This window comes from Quercus lobata, chromosome 10 (genome assembly GCF_001633185.2).
Source record: "Quercus lobata isolate SW786 chromosome 10, ValleyOak3.0 Primary Assembly, whole genome shotgun sequence".
In the NCBI taxonomy this organism is placed as follows: Eukaryota; Viridiplantae; Streptophyta; class Magnoliopsida; order Fagales; family Fagaceae; genus Quercus; species Quercus lobata.
The window spans coordinates 2075841-2086323 of record NC_044913.1 but is presented as its reverse complement, the minus strand read 5'-3'; positions in this window follow the sequence as shown (position 1 = coordinate 2086323).

Below are 10483 nucleotides of genomic sequence, written 5' to 3'. Positions count from 1 at the left end.
CCATTCACTGTGTCCAGGCCACCAACAGAAGAAGAAAGGAAGAACCCTTTATTTTGCAGAATCCATAATTATGTCAAGCACTCCACCAAGGATTGCTGGACCCTTCGCAGACTCTTCCACAAAAAGTTGAAAGAAGGAACCCTGGAGCTCACTCAGAAGGAGCCGGAAGTGCAGAGGAACCCCTTACCTAACCACAAAGGAAAAGGGGTGGTAGCAGTAGTAATACACGGGAACCCGACAGAAGCAGAAGAATCTGAAGGATCCTTCCACCCGAGCACAGTCAGGACCCTCCAGAAGAATCCTAAGTTCAGGTCACTATTCAATCAATTAGAATTCGGACCAGAAGTAAGAAGGGTGGCCACAGAGTCTCTCATGAGCATAGCAGTAGATTCAGGGATGGAATGCTTTACAGCTGAGTCACATGCTAGTCGAGCTTTCTTGGAGACAACCAATGCAATAACCTTCACTGATGAAGATATGGAGATTGAGCACCCAGACCACCGTAGACCCCTTTACCTAATGGCCACCATAAACGGCGTTCAAGTCAGAAGAGCACTGGTGGATACGGGGACATCACTCAACCTCATAGCCTTGAGCACCTTGGAAGCTGTTGGCTTAGTTGACAGAAGGATCCTGGGGGCTCCCATGAAAATAACAGGATTTGGAGGATCGGCAGAATCAACAGAAGGATACGTGCAGCTAGCCTTAAGGGTGGGGCCAATAGTAGCTCTGACAAGGTTTCATGTGATTAATGCAGAAGTTTCTTATCACGTGTTGCTAGGATGCCCGTGGCTTCATAAATATCGCCTTATTCCATCCACGTTCCATCAATGCATTAAAGGGAGACTGAATGGGAGGGCCATAAGGATCCCTACCAATCATAATCCTTTCAACCAGGGAGAAGTGAACTTTGCAGAAACGATGTTTTATGATGAGTTGGAGCCAAATGATGAGAACCCCACCCCGGGGACCCCAGGGGCACCTATCCTAGAAGAAGAAGAAGGAGGGAGGGGCACCCGTGATCTGAGGAACCTTCTAGAAAGGAAAAGACAAAAGAGGGAGCCCAGCTCTTCAGGATCCCGAGAATGTGTGGTGGTGCGGGAACCTGGGGGAAGGCTAATTTATCGATTGTGAAGGTGCGCGGGACCCGAATGCATTGTGCAGGAAGGTCCCGGACCACCAAACTGCATGATGGCCCAAGAAGAAATCCCAGAAAAACCAGTTAAGGAGGCCCAGATTCAGCCTGAGGAAGAATTAAAGGAAGTAGACTTGGGGACAGAACCAGGATCCCGAAAACCTGTCTTCATTAGCAGTCAATTGGTGGCTCAAGAAAGAGAACAACTGGTAACCTTGCTTCAAAAATACAGAGATGTGTTTGCATGGACCTATGATGAGATGCCTGGTCTAAACCTAGAGTTGGTAGTCCATTCTCTTAATGTGGACCCAGGGATGAGGCCAGTAGTCCAACCAGCTAGGGTCTTCCACACTAAGGTAGAAGCTCAAATAGTTCAAGAGGTCAAGAAATTGCTAACAGCTGATTTTATCAAACCCATCCAACACCCAAAATGGCTTTCCAACATTGTACCTGTGAAGAAGAAAAATGGTCAGATCCGTTGCTGTGTAGACTTTCGCAACTTGAACAAGGCATGTCCTAAAGATGAGTTCCCCTTACCCAATATCGACCTCCTTGTAGATTCAGCTGCAGGAAACTCAATGTTCTCGTTTATGGATGGGTACAGCAGATACAACCAAATCCGCATGGCAGCCAAAGATGCAGAGAAGACGGCATTCAGAACTCCAATAGGGAACTTTTACTACACTGTAATGCCCTTTGGCCTTAAAAATGCGGGGGCTACGTATCAACGGACCGTGACAGCCATTTTCCATGACATGATGCATGAGGAGATGGAAGATTATGTAGACGATATTGTGGTCAAGTCAAAAACCAGAACAGGACATTTCCAAGTACTTGAGCAAGTCTTTGAAAGATGCAGGAAATACAAGTTACGAATGAACCCCATGAAGTGCGCCTTTGGAGTGTCTGCTGGAAAGTTCCTTGGGTTCCTGGTACATCACAAAGGCATAAGCGTGGATCCAGCCAAGGCCACAGCTATTGCGACGATGAGAAGACCAACTACTGTTAGGGAACTCAAAAGCTTCCTGGGAAGGGTCTCCTATATTAGGAGGTTTGTGCCTGGTTTAGCCTCAGCTACAGCAGGCCTATCCAAACTATTGAAAAAGGGAAATGAATTTACCTGGGGGACGGAGTAGCAGGAAGCTTTTCAAAGAATTCAGGACATTATGAATCATCTGCCCACCCTCCAGGCACCAGTACATGGGCGACCTCTGTTGCTATACTTAGCATCAAACTCTCAGGCAATAGGAGCTTTGCTGGCACAAGAAGATGACCAAGGAAATGAGCAGCCCATATATTATGTAAGCAGAACACTCAAGGATACCGAGACCAGGTACCCCAGAATAGAGAAAGCCTGCTTAGTGATCATTTATGCATCCCAAAGGTTGAAGAGGTACTTCTCAGCTTACCAAATCCTCTTGGTAACCAAGTCCCATCCCATAAAAGCACTTATGCACCAGCCCCTTCTCACAGGAAGGATAGCACAACAGCTAATGTTGCTCTCACAATATGATATAGGTATAAGAACTCCCAAGGCTGTCAAGAGCCAGGCCATAGCAGATTTGTTAGCTCAATTCCCAGGAAAGGAAGAAGGCCTGCTGAGCGAAGAAATCCCTAGTGAGGTAGCAGTGATGGAGATCCCAGGGAAGAAATGGACCATGAGGTTTGACGGGTCAGTTACAGCAACTTCAAATGGGGTAGGAATTGTACTAAGCTGTGAAAACGGGGATATCATACCCCTGTCTTTCAAGCTTGGTTTCTCGTGCTCTAATAATGCAGCTGAATATGAGGCATACTTAACTGGGTTGACTATAGCACTCAGCATAGGGGTGAAACATATGAGAGTATTGGGAGATTCCAATCTTGTAGTCTCTCAAGTGAAAGGTGACTTTGCGTTACGGGAACAAAACTTAGCAGCCTACAGGACTTGGGCACAAAGGTTGGAGATGGAATTTCAAACTTTCAGCATAGAATACACTCAAAGAAGTGAAAACAGGTTTGCTAATACTCTCGCCACCCTGGGATCCCAAATACCATTTAATGGGAGGGATACGTTGATAAAGATAAGAAGGCAGGAACATTCTATTGTAAGGATCCTCCAAGGGATGTACCCCGGAGAATCCAAACAGTGGGACTAGAGGGACGAAGTCAAAGAAAAGATGAAAGAAGTAAGCCCTAGAGGGAACATCAAAGATCTAATGGATTACACTCAGATAGAAGGAGAATTGTATAGAAGACTGCCAGGAGGAATACTGTCCAGATGTATCACCGAGAAGGAAGGAAAGTCGAAACTAGAAGAATTACACACCCAAGCATGTGGAATTGCAGAAAAGATCAGCCTGTACAGGAGGATGCAACGCATGGGGTATTACTGGCCAGATATGGACAAGCAAGCAGCAATCATACAGGGGAAATGCCAGGAATGTCGTTTGGCAATTGATAAAGAAGAAAGCTACGCTGTGTTTATTGCAGAAGATTGGCGGGTTCCTCTCATAGGATACCTGGCTCAAGGGATCCTGCCAACCGACAGGGAACTGGCCCACAAGCTCAAAAAGCTAGCGTGCAGGTATTTTCTACAGAATGACATTTTATTCAAAAGGGGATACCATGGAGATCCCCTCAGATGCCTGGGACCAAAGGAAGCTAGAGAAGTAGTCAGAGAGGTACACTCTGGAGATTGTGGAAGTCACCCAGGGAAGAGAAGGCTGTACAAGCAGTTACTATTGTTGGGATATTATTGGCCAACGATGAAAAGAGACTCTGAGGAGCTGGTCAAAACATGTCATGCTTGCCAAGTCCTGGGAGATGCCATTCACACTCACCCAAATGTCCTACAGGATATGACGACGCCATGGCCTTTTCATACTTGGGGGCTTGATCTCATAGGGCCTATAAACCCTCCATCCAATGGTTATATATGGATCCTGGCAGCCACGGAGTACTTTACAAAATGGGTAGAGGTCATCCCTTTGAAAAAAGCTACTGGAGCAGCTGTAGCAAATTTCATTCGAGACCACATCATTACAAGGTTCGGGATCCCCAGAAGATTGATCAGCGACAATGGAACCCCATTCATAAACAAAGATATGAAAGGATTAACTGAAACATACCACATCAAGCATGGAAGATCTATCCCATACTATCCACAAGGAAACGGCCAAGCTGAAGCTACTAATAGGGTAATATTGAAAATCCTTAAGAAGATGAAGCATGAATATGGAGGAAAATGGAGTGACCATCTGGCAGATGTGCTTTGGGCATGTAGAAGCTCTGTAAAGGCAACCACAGGATTCTCCCCATTCTCCCTGGTTTATGGAACAGAAGCCATCAGCCCTGTGGAGTTAGTCATTCCTACACCAAGGGTAGTTTTGGAGGAAAATCAAAGAGAGAGTGAGGACGCAAGCAATGAAAAGAGGCTAGCAGATCTAGAAGAAGTAGAAGAAGAAAGAGAGCTGGCCAAGAAAAGGAGCCAGAGATACCAACAAAGAATGACCAGAGCATATGCACAAGCAGTACGCCCAAGAGTGTTCACTAAAGGGCAATTAGTACTAAGGATGGCGGAGCATGTGAGGAGGAACCTGCTAGGACCTTCCAAGTTCACCCCAAAATGGGAAGGACCCTACATCATCAATGCAGCTCATGAGAGTGGGTATTATTACCTTGCCAAGGAAGATGGAACAGTCCTGACAGAGCCCATAAACGAGAAATGGCTGAAGCAATACTATGCATAAGGACAAGGGGATCCCGGTACCTCAGGGTCCTTTCACCAGCTTCACTATCTGCTAAATTCTTTTACTTTTGTCTTCTTTTTATTTTTTAGCCTTTATCATGAATTCTGGTCTAAGATAATTTTGTTCAGGAACATGTGATAAATTGACACTTTGTGGTCAATACTGCACCAAAAGACTTTTTCTTTGTTCCTTAAAAATGACCATGTTTTAATGAAGTTCCTGTTTCTTCAACATTTAAGTTTTTCCTTAAATACTGCAAAGACCAAATTTGGATAGATTTAAGGAAGGATACCTGAGTCAAAAAAAAAAGGGGGGGAGAGTATGTAATACCCTTTTACATATGGCCCAGGATCCACCTCACAAATAATTTCGGATATCCCACAAACAGTCCCAAGTGCATAGGTCTAGGATCACAGAATAAAAGTAAAGTATCTAGGATACCTAGCCTAGCACTTGGCAAAAGGGGAACCTGTCAAAGTTCATGAACTGGGACCGTATCTCAAAAAAAAAATATACATAGGAAAGGATACCAGTGTACCCAGTTCAGTACTTGCATAATAGATTATCGGGTACCTGGACCAGAATTTGCAGTAAAACCTGTGGAAACCATGGTCCAAGACTCAGGAAAGAAAAGAGTCATGAGGAAGAAAAGGCAATATACCAAGGAAAAAGGCAGATTCACATACTAGGAAATGAGAAGCAGTTTTCAAATAATAAAAAAAAAAAAGAGAAAGCAAAGAGTAGAGCAATGTTCAAAAAAAAAAACTTATAAAACCCCAAATTGTTTATGTAAATCTAAAAAAAATAAGCTAAGGAATGAGGCCGGCCAACAGGGAGGCATTCGGAGAAATAACAGGCACAGCCAAAGTAGAAAGGATCCTCTGCCGCTTGACCTTCAAGTCTTGTAAAATCTTGTGAGCATGAGCCAAAACTTCCTCAACAGCAGCTATCTTAGTGTCTATACTCTTGAATGATTGCCTCTGAAACAGCACATGAGCCAGCAGACGCAAGTGATCCAGTAGAAAAGACAAGTTGAACTTGGCCTCCAGAAGGTCTTGCACCACCCCTCTCCACTCCAAAAGCTTTTCTTCAGACAAGGAATCTACAGAAGAATTCCTTAGGAAAATCAGCACAGCACACAGCAACTCCATCAAAATATTGCCTAGAAAGACGCCTCCCCTGAAGCCACTGGTGAAATCCCCGTGACTCTTGAGCAGACTCTCTAGCAGCGGCAAGCCTTCCACAGGAACAGAGAAACGCAGGAAGCTGCCATAAGAAGACCCAAAAACATGGAAGTGGCTGGCAGGAAGACTGTTGAATTCCAAGAGATCAAAGCGAGCCAGGAAAGAGGAAAGCCTTGAATCAAGATCTGAGGCAGCCATTTTCGAGACATCCCCCATCACTGTGTCACCACTTGAGGACTTGCAGCCTTTTGTTCTGGATGAAGATCAGCAACTTGAACAGGTCTCACAATTCCTTCAGGGATAACGGGCTCAGAACCTGCAAAGCCTGTATTAATATCCAAAAAAAAAAGAAGAAGAAAAGAAAAGGAAGAACAGATTTAGTCTTTAAAAAAAAAAAAAAGGAAAAAAAAGAAGAACAAACCGGTTCCAGCTTCTTGGGGCAGAGCCTCTTCTTCCTGATCTCCTGACTTCCCCGAAGATTCTGGGAAGGAACATAAGGCAAGTTGAAGAAAAGGTGAAGGACCAGTGGCAAAATGGCTAAAGGAAGGGATAGATGCAGGGGGCTTCGCCATATAAAAAAGAAAAAAAAAAGGGGGGGAAAGAAAAAGAAACACGATGGGAGCAGCTTGCACTCACCTTCTGAGCTTTCTGACTCTAAAGAAGAGGCAACACTGGGAGCGGATTTCTCACTGGTTTGACCTAAAAGGAAAAAAGAAAAGGAGGAACTCAAAAAAAACTGGAAAGGAAAAGTAACGCTATTTCAAGGAAACAAGGTTTACCTGTTTGTTTGGATAAAGGAGTGTCTCCCAAAGCACCTTTATCTGACAAGGATTGAGGAAACACAGTCCTGATAGGATTAGGAGTGCGTTCAAGATGGGGACTTTGAGATGACGGGATCTTAGAAGTTTTGGGATCCTGAGAATCCTGGGAACCTTGCATCGGTTACCCAGTTTCCTCACCAGTAGGGGGCTCCTCCCCCATAACAGGAAAAATAACAGAAAGAGCTGTGATAGTTTCCTCCCCCAGAGCCTTGTCAGTCATAGGAGGGGATACCTCCACCTAAAGGAAGAAGAAGTGGAGAAGGCAGTGCCAAGTAAAAAAAAAAAAAAACACAACCAGCAGGAAATGCTAACAACACAAAAAGAAAGGGGGAACACACAACCACTCGTCTCCAGAAGATTGCTCTTACCCTTCTTGTGATCAGGACTTGCGCTTTGGACTGCAAAGAAAATACCACTCGTCAACAAAAAATAAAAAATAAGTCAACAAGGTAAAAAAAAAAAAAAAAAAAAAGAGAAGAAGGAAAGGAGTCTTGCCCTTCTCTCTCTCTCTACAGATTCTCTGGAAGTCTTTTGCTTACTACGAGTACGCCCAGAGGGTCCTAAAAGAGGCTGGGATACCAAACCAGAGGATCCTAAAGAACCATGGACTGAAGCAGTCACAGGAACCTGGGAAAAAGAAGACTCTACCTTAGTCTTCTTCCGGGTCCTTGAAACCAAAGGTTCCCTGACATCCTTGCCTTCCTGCGATGCCAAGTGTGCTTGAGATTTCCCCGTTTTCCTTATTTTCGCCTCAGAGCCTATCTCCACACCCCCTGTACTTTCACTAACATCAACAGCTTTCATTTTCTTCGGCTTGACATCCTTGCCTTTACTCGGAGCAGTGGCAACACTTGTTGTCTCCGTTGCACCTTTTTTGATGGGCACCCCAGAGGAAGCACCAATGATGAGACTATCACCCAGCCAAGTCTCAGGAAAATCCTGTCCATAAGCCACCCAACCTCCCCTGGAGGCATGCCACTCTGCAAACCCAGTCTTGCTGCTTGCAGCAGCAGAAACAATCCCAGCAGTAGGAAGGGATAAACGTCTGTTGGATGTCGGAACAGAAACAATACTAGGATTTGGGGCTTCCCGAACTGTACCAGAGCCAACATAATCAATAAAAGATTTTTGTACTCTTCTCCAATAACTGGTATAGCCACTAGAAGCAAAGACTCCTCTCTGGGAGTTAGGCACTGCAAATTGGGGGCTCCTCCGTGACCAATAAAAAAAGGCCTGCAGCCTCAGGAAAGGATCCAAGGAAGGAAGGGATGGCACCACATCCTTAAAAACTGGAGGAATGTCTTGGTCAAAACCAAACTGTCGGAGCACCCAGTGTGCTGAATAATGAGTATATTTTGGGCCACTTGAAGAAGGCACAGGAAGCCAGGAGGGGCTAATGCAGGCAAGATAAGTCAGACTGCCCTCATCGCCACGGCGCAAGTCAAAGGTATTACCTGTAGAAGATAAAAAAGAAGACAACACAGAATCACACGCAAAGCCAGGACCAACTCACGAGGGGATCTCCAGTATAAGCTCCCTGCTTGGTCAAACAACTCCACAAGATTGAGGCCACCACCTTTCAAGCTAATCCAACGAAAAATAATGGGAAAGACATCGGTAGAATTGCCACAAAGACCCTTCACTATGTCGGGGGATCCTTGGAACTTGTCCTTCACAAATTTCAAATTCCTGCACTTAGCCAAAGTAGCTGCAGAACGGTCCCACATGAAAATCTGAAGAATAGCACAGTGAAGAGATGAAGTGATCACATAACAAGAATCACCCTTAGCCTCATCTCCATGAAGCTGGTCCAATTGAGAGTAAACATGACCCAAAAACAGAGGGGCCAAAGGATACTGGGTACCTCGAGCCAACTTGATTGCCAACGGAAAAAACGAAGACTTAACTCCATACCCAGGGAACTCACTAAACAAAAATTTACTAAGCCAAAAGGCCAGAAAACCGGCCCACCTCACTTCCTTATCTTTCTCACGAGAGAGGGTCATCACCCATCTCCCCATCCTAGCCGGCTTACCACCAGAAGAGGCGGCGCGACCACCAAAATGACCAAATAATTTTTCTTCTACCATGAGATCCTCACCAGAAAGGTTAATATCAAAGGGGTTCTCTTCACCAAACATCGGAAGGAGGAAGTTATTAACCACATCCTCCAAGGTGATCGTTGTGAGAGTGCTTTTTTCTTTAGCACACAGGCCCAAGGATCCTGGGCCAAATAGTTGTATTTTGGTGGATTGGGCTTGGTTCACCGCAGCTAAATGTGGGCTGATTACGAACCAAGTTGTGCGCAAGTCACATAAACCTCCTCAAGGCAAAAATGCGATTCCTCCTTTTATCGTATAAATATTTTAAAGAATTCCTTCACTTGGTACCCCGGGCGTACTGTCGTGGGATCCCGAGGCGTATTAGGCCTGTAAGAACCCAGAATCTCTGGTTCTCTGCACTATTAGGATATATATATATATATATATATATATTAATACACATACATATATGTAAGCGAATTTTATGAGAATGATTCAGCCACGAGGATCCTGGCCCCAATTCTCACAGACTTATGCTTTTGCACAAGACTTGTGGGATTTGGAACTCAAGTCCGAGTGGCTTTGCTTGGGCAGGGACTCAGCTTTACAAGCAAGAATATATATGTATTGAGCAGCAAGAAGCAGTAAAGAAATATGCAAAGTAATTGTTAGAAATTCTCAAATCAATATGAGATATTTCATTATTTTTCTTGATTGTGGATTACAAATGTGCTCACTAAAACGTGATACAAGGTTCAAATAAGCTCAAAAATTACAGACTTTGATGGCTATTCAAGCCTCTAAGACTTGCAAAGTTTGAATCCTTTTGAATCCAAGTATGTGCTATAGTGGCTGTTTCTGGGATACCGGGAGACATTCCTCTATTTTTCTTAAATTTTACAGAGTTCTAATGACTCTGTTATGATATTCTTCCTACTGAAAATCCTCTGCCTCTTCAACATGGGTTTTCTATTCCTTTTATAGTGTGTTTTCTAGGGCTCCATGGTACTAGTGATTTCTCTCTTTTGCCCCTCAGAGCTCGTGCTGTGACAGTTGCTCAAGGGCTGGTCTCTTCCCCTTTTTCTCATGGTTTTCATCTTTTAATACTGTTTCTCTAAAAGTCACTTGCTAACTTTCCATTCCGGGGCGTCCTAGCCTTCAATCTCTCTTCCTTCAAGATTTCTCACTTTTCAGACTCAGCTGCGTTTGTATTTCCTTGCTGTCATTATTCCCAAATAGTTGGAATCTTTTACTGCTGGGTTGAAAGTTCTCTTCCAGTTACTTCTACGTATGATTTTCTCATTCTTGGCTCCTTGTGGTACAACTCCTTTGTTCATGAATGTTTGCTTTATACTTTCTGATTCTTTGCTACACCAGTGGGTACTTGAGAAGGACATCTCTGTTCTTCATTTCTTGTATTTCGTGGTACCTTTGAGTTGTCTCAATCCTACAGCAGCTGTCCTACATTACCTGAGGATCCCGGGCCTTTGGCAGCCTCTGGGTATCCCGACCCAGTTCTTTCACTGAATTTTGCTGGACTTTTTGATGACCTTTTTGCTGGAAATTTGAA